Source organism: Macrobrachium nipponense, chromosome 20 (genome assembly GCF_015104395.2).
Source record: "Macrobrachium nipponense isolate FS-2020 chromosome 20, ASM1510439v2, whole genome shotgun sequence".
Classification (NCBI taxonomy): Eukaryota; Metazoa; Arthropoda; class Malacostraca; order Decapoda; family Palaemonidae; genus Macrobrachium; species Macrobrachium nipponense.
Window position 1 is genome coordinate 15,171,415 of NC_061089.1, and position 7,500 is coordinate 15,178,914.

Consider the following 7,500-nt stretch of genomic DNA (forward strand, 5'->3'; position numbering starts at 1 on the left):
ATATTGCCGGGAAAATGGCCTTTTTCCAATATATTGCCAGAAAAAATAACTATGGCTTTCTCGTCCATTGCCACCAGAGCCTTAATAAAATTCAAACTTTTTTCCTCTGCATATGCAGTAAGTCTCTCTCTCTCTCTCTCTCTCCACGAGAATATTTACGTTAATGACCCGCCAGTATTAACCGACGTAAGTTATGTTACCAGCCACAAGTTAGCGAAACCGAAGTCAGCGTTTTCCTTTTTTCTAGAACTGGGTCATCGAGTTGCAAAAATGGAAGCCGTGACTTGTGGGTCCTGTAATTAAGTGGGGAAGACAATTGCATGCGTTCTGGGTTCATTCTGGGTCGCTTTATATTATCAACATTAATTTTGCTAATAGGTAGTTGTAGTGACAGTTATATTATCAACATTAATGTTGGCAATAGGTAGTTGTAATGTCTGTTACATTATGAACATTAATAATGGCAATAGGTAGTTGTAATGTCTGTTACATTATCAACATTAATGTAGTCACTAGGTAGCTGTAATTTCAGTTATGTTATCAACATTAATGTTTGCTATAGGTAGATGTAGTGTCAGCTATATTATCAACATCAATGTTGGCAATGGGTAGCTGTGATTTCAGTTATATTATCAACATCAATGTTGGCAATTAGTAGCTGTAATTCAGTTATATTATCAACACTAATGTTTGCAATAGTTAGTTGTAATATCAGTTATATTATCAACAATAATGTTTCAATAGGTAGTTGCAATGTCAGTTGTGTTATCAAGATTAATGGTGGCAATAGGTAGTTGTAATTCAGTTATGTTATGAACGTTAATGTTGCCAATAGGTAGTTGCAATATCAGTTATGTAATCAACATCAACGTTGGCAATATGTAGTTGTAATGCCAGTTGCATTATCAGCATTAATGTTAGAAATAGATATTATCAACGTCAGTACCATCATCATTATCGTCATTATCTTCTTTATTATTTTACCTGCTCTCCAAATTATTAAACAATAGGAAAAAAGGACTTTACGGTCTGTAACACAATAGGACCACGAGAGGGGGGGCGATGGGAGGGCGGCGAAAGGGCTAAAGCCACTAATGTCACTGCATTACGGTCTTCCAATGATAGAAACAGATTTTCTCCAGTCCAAATAAAGCACTTACAGGATTGTTACAATTTTTGCCAACGTTCTTCAAGGTTAAGTCTGTTAATAATTTTTTTTCATCTGTCATTTAATTTGATAGTTACTGAGTTCTTGTTAGACTTATTATTTGCAGCATATATTAACGTTGAGTTATATTATTATTATTTTTTTTTTTTTGCTCTATCACAGTCCTCCAATTCGACTGGGTGGTATTTATAGTGTGGGGTTCCGGGTTGCATCCTGCCTCCTTAGGAGTCCATCACTCTTCTTACTATGTGTGCCGTTTCTAGGATCACACTCTTCTGCATGAGGCCCGGAGCTACTTCAGCCTCTAGTTTTTCTAGATTCCTTTTCAGGGATCTTGGGATCGTGCCTAGTGCTCCTATGATTATGGGTACGATTTCCACTGGCATATCCCATATCCTTCTTATTTCTATTTTCAGATCTTGATACTTATCCAATTTTTCCCTCTCTTTCTCTTCAACTCTGGTGTCCCATGGTATTGCGACATCAATGAGTGATACTTTCTTCTTGACCTTGTCAATCAACGTCACGTCTGGTCTGTTTGCACGTATCACCCTATCCGTTCTGATACCATAGTCCCAGAGGATCTTTGCGTGATCGTTTTCTATCACTCCTTCAGGTTGGTGCTCGTACCACTTATTACTGCAAGGTAGCTGATGTTTCTTGCACAGGCTCCAGTGGAGGGCTTTTGCTACTGAATCATGCCTCTTTTTGTACTGGTTCTGTGCAAGTGCCGGGCATTCACTTGCTATGTGGTTTATGGTTTCACTTTTCGTATTGCACTTCCTACATATGGGAGAGATGTTATTTCCGTCTATCGTACTTTGAACATATCTGGTTCTTAGGGCCTGATCTTGTGCCGCTGTTATCATTCCTTCAGTTTCCTTCTTTAGCTCTCCCCTCTGTAGCCATTGCCAATTGTCATCGCTGGCTAGTTCTTTAGTCTGTCTCATGTATTGTCCGTGCATTGGTTTGTTGTGCCAGTCCTCTGTTCTTTCTGTCTTTCTCCTGTCTCTGTATATTTCTGGGTCTTCGTCTGCTTTTATTAGTCCTTCTTCCCATGCACTCTTTAGCCACTCGTCTTCACTGGTTTTCAGATATTGCCCCAGTGCTCTGTTTTCGATGTTGACGCAGTCCTCTATACTGAGTAGTCCTCTCCCTCCTTCCTTTCGTGTTATGTATAGTCTGTCCGTATTTGCTCTTGGGTGTAGTGCTTTGTGTATTGTCATATGTTTCCTGGTTTTCTGATCTATGCTGCGGAGTTCTGCCTTCGTCCATTCCACTATTCCTGCGCTGTATCTGATTACTGGCACTGCCCATGTGTTTATGGCTTTTATCGTATTTCCGGCGTTGAGTTTTGACTTGAGTATCGCCTTGAGTCTCTGCATATATTCTTTCCTGATCGTGTCCTTCATCTCTTGGTGTTTTATATCTCCTCCTTCCATTATTCCCAGGTATTTTGTATCCTGTCTCATCTATGTGTTTGATGTTGCTCCCATCTGGTAGCTTTATCCCTTCAGTTCTCGTTACTTTGCCTTTTTGTATGTTGACTAAGGCGCATTTTCTATTCCAAACTCCATCCTGGATTATTATTATTATTATTATTATATTATTATTAGTATTATTTTTATTATTATGTATTATTATTATTATTATTATTATTGGTTATTATTATTATTATTATTGACGTTATTTTTCTCATTACTTTTATTAGTAATATTATGCTCATCATCGATATTACAAAACATCTCTGTCATTATGGTAAGAAACTCAAATTTTGAGGTCAAAGAAACACTCTGCAATGCTGAAGTCAAAGAGAAATACAAAAAGCAATAAGCAATATTGTACGTGAATGTAATAACAACTATCCCATACACAAACCAATAGATCTAGGAGGAAAGCAAAATTCAAATGAAAGAAATTCCTGTTGTGACCAGTGACCTGGAATTGCTGATGTTTAGACAATGAGGTTAAACGTACTTTATGAGGTGAACTGATAGCAAGAAACGATCCCGTAAAATGGCAAATGTATCAAGAAATGGGAAAGTAAAAGTACTGGAAATTGATCCGTGGCGACAAACCTGTGTCTCGATCGATAGTACCAATGACTGTTATCTGAGAGATTGTGTTCAGAGATGCGTAAGGAGCGGCAACTTCAAAGGATTCCTAAAATTGTACTTTTCTCTCTTAATTGGTATTATTCAGCACGCTGTTCATATCCAGTGGCTTATTAAATCAAACGAATGAATGATTTCATGCGTGGATGATTTCATTCAAAAGTGACAAAAACCTGCAAAAGTTAAAATGACTGAGCAGCTACTGTTAAAAAAAAAAAAAAAAAAAAAAAAAGTTGGCCAGTCTGTGAGGTTGAGTTGCTTTTGTTTTGCGTTTACTACTTCGGGTTAAGAATTTAGTTTGAAAAGCAATGGATTAATCGATGCGTAAAGTTATTCGGACAATTTACTACTCTATGTTAAAATTTGTTGATAAATTGTCATCAACAGAATAGGTTTAAAATGTTTGGATTATTGTCGCCAATAGAATACTTCAGGTTAGGATTTTATGTCTTAATTGTCGCCAGTTGAATATTTCGAGGTAGAAATTTATGGACTGACCAAAGGAATTTCTTTTGAGAGAAATAAATTAACCAACACTGGTAGAATTTAGTTGGAATGTTTATGAATGACAGAGAGCACACTGCACAGATAGTAATGCTCGGTGGAATCATTAATTCACTATAGAATATTCCAAGAACTTTCTTTAATCCCAATATTGTTTTATTAAAAAAAAAATGTTTTGTTCGTTGATTCGAATTCGCACGAACGATTCTAGTATATCAGCTTCAGTTGACATAGAAAAGGCTTTGGTAATGTTGCGTCTGCTAGTGTTTTTTTTATCTAATTTTTTCAGTGAGCTAGTAGTTTTGATAAAAAGTTCTACATTAATTTCAAACTGTATCACTTTCTCCATGATCTTTCAGTAAAGGCTTCGCAGCAGGCGTCTGCGCAATGACCGACGTGAGAAATCTCCACTGACAAACGAACTTTAAATTTCACCTATCTAGTCACCAGCCTGGGAGAAAATAGTGTTCCATAAGGCATTTAAACGTCGCCTTCACTAACACCAGAAATCTACAGCTTGTAAGAAAGGAGTTTATAATTCTCAAAGGATACATTCCCTTTATTACGGTTGACTGGTAGCGACGACTCGTGGTGTCAAATACTTAAAAATTCACCTTTGGATTCAACCCTTCGTTTTTTTTTCTTTTTGGCCTGCAGTTGCGAAATGAATAGCAAAAAAATCCTTCTTATTATAGCTGTGGCGATTCACTCGTCCATTCCATTTGCGAGGCTCTCTATGGCTACTCGTATGTACAATTTCCGAAATCAATTCCCTCGTAGGTGGAACTGATTCCGCTAGACCTAAGTCTTGTTCTCTCACAGTGGGACGTCGCTACGATGACTAGGAAATGCTCATTCCTTCAAAATGATTTCCTATATATCGAAGAGTTTACTTAGATCAATAGTACACTGTTTATTAATTTTAGAAAGGCTAAAAAAAAGTTCAGTAACGTCTCAGTTCTCTTCACACGAAGACCGGTTTCAACAGTCGACTTTTCCTTCTTTCATACAGACCATGGCACTACGGCGCCTAGACATTGGTCAGCTGCCTTTCAAAGAGAATCTGTCAGCGCTGTCAAGACCCGATGTTGCGGAGATATTCATAAGCGAGGAGAAGGGACAAGTACGAAACTCGGCAAGGAAGGTTCCGCCTCTTTCTTTCTGTATCCGTGGTTCTGTCTCTTTAGCCATATGTCATTCTTGCTTGTGGTTACTCTCTCTTATCCGGTTTAGTTCTGTCTATACCCATCTGTCTCTCTCGCTCTTATTTAAGATGATTCTCTCTCTCTCTCTCTCTTGATCTTTTTTTTATGTTGTCACATGACAGTTTCTCTTTATGCCTATAGATACGTTTACCCATCTCTCTCTCTCTCTCTCTCTCTCTCTCTCTCTCTCTCTCTTTCTCTCTCTGTTTTATTCAGACCCTGCTCTTGCTTTCACACCTCGCCCTATCAGGGTCAGAGGGTTTTATATAGGCCAGCCGCCTCTCCCCAGACGCTTTCCTATCTAAATTATGTCTTTATTATAGAAAACATATAATAAAACGACTGGATTTGAACGGTGCAGCGATACGGAGGGCGGTCAAAAGGGTTTGCGTTTGAGATTATGGCAGTAGTGAATACTTTTACGACTATTGCCATAAAAGAAGTGGTGATTATTCTTATATGACTTTAATTCATGTTATTATTATTATTATTATTATTATTATACCACACTCGAAAATAATTTTCAGAACTGTCAATCAATTAAAAAGCGCCTCAGCGGCGTGGTTGGTATGGTATTAGCGTCCTACCTCGGTGGTCGCGGGTTCGATTCTCGGCCATTCCATTGAGGAGTGAAAGGTGTGTATTTCTGGTGATAGAAGTTCACTCTCGACGTGGTTCGGAAGTCACGTAAAGCTGTTGGTCCCGTTGCTGAATAACCACTGGTTCCATGCAACGTAAAAGCACCATACAAACAAACAAAAAATAAATAATATTAACTTTCTTAAAGTTACTGCTAAGAATTACGAATAACCATAGATATAAAAGCCTAGATGCCGCATCGGGCGCTAGCTGAATAGGCTGGCGCACGTCATCAGGCCCGCCATCTTGGGGCGGTAATTCAAACAATGCAGCAGGCTGCAGTATATGACGTTTTTTCGCCACTATTCGCTTAATATTGCACGGATTTTCTTGTCTGATGGCTCGTTACAAAGTTTACATAATTCCCTACAAGGATCTAATAAAATAAAGTTGTTCCTTATTGTTTGAAAGTTAACTTACAATGACTTTGTTTTAGCAGGTAGGGGGAAGGGGGCTAGTTGTACACAAATGTTAATATTTACCCATAACTATTGCTGTAAACAATAATTTGAAATGCTGTGATAAGACAGCCTACGAAAAAAAATGGTTAAAACAATATTGTTTAAGGGCCATTAGGTCAATAGGGTAAAATGTTGGACACTAATTTGATGTTTCTAGATTTCTTTCACTGCATTAGAGCTATGTAATATTAGTGTTAATCTGGTCCTTGTAATAAGAACTAAATGGCCAAGCAAGGCACATAATGAGTTTTTGTTGATGTTTTGATATAGCCTGCTGATTTCATATCAATGCATATAAATTATCATTACAATGTAGTATCATTAAACTGTTGGAAACAGCAATGAAAAAAAAAACTTGTTTAAATTGCTGGGAATATTTATAAATAAATGCACAGATGTACAATAAATGTTATATATACATTCAATGTAAACAAATATCATGAAAATAAATCATTGTGCAATACATTTTGAGAGTTGTTACTTCAAAGTATAGGCTTAATGACCCATAAGGCCACCCACAGCTTTAAATTTATACATGTGTGACCAAACCAATGAACAGTTAGCTGAAAAAAAAATTAGACTGGCCTTATGATTGTGGTCTAGGCTGAAAGGCTCAGTGGGGGGGGGGGGGGGGGGTGGGGGGGGGACGGTTACTATGACCGGGTATACAGGGTTGCTCGTCAGGATTGGCTCATTTTGGCAATTTTGGTCTATAGAAGTATAGAGATGGCCCAGGCCCTTATCCCAAATAAGGTATAATAATTTGGGTCCTTGACAACACAGGTCTAGAGATGAGCTATATTGAACTGTTAATGCTTGCCATAATGATATATCTTAGTCTGAGCAAATTAAAGGTAGTTTTGTGAAAAATTTAAGTTCTATATAATTATTTCACCATATAAAATTAGGTCTAGAGATAGGTCACTTTTGCCACTAGACGAGGTCTCTTGATACCCGCTAAATTTTCCAAAGCCAGGTCTAGAGGTCAGAATTCACTGAGGAGCATCCCGTTCCAAAAAAATGGAAGAACCCCCACCCCACCCAGGCTCAAAGGAGCAGGCAGAGATGCAAAGGCTAGATAACACAGAAATCCTAGTTATTCTAGGGCCTACTGTAGTTTATTTTAGGCTCAACCCTACAGTTTTATGACTTAAACTTGTAGGCCTGTGCCAAAAATTATATTGGGGGATTTTTTAACAGAGCACTTCGAGAGACAAAGATTTTACTTAAGTTGCACAGATCCATAGCTGTAGGCCTACTTTAGTCATCTGTCTTATCACAGCATTTCAAATTATTGTTTACAGCAATAGTTATGGGTAAATATTAACATTTGTGTACAACTAGCCCCCTCCTTCCCCCTACCTGCTAAAACAAAGTCATTGCAAGTTAACTTTCAAACAATAAGGAAC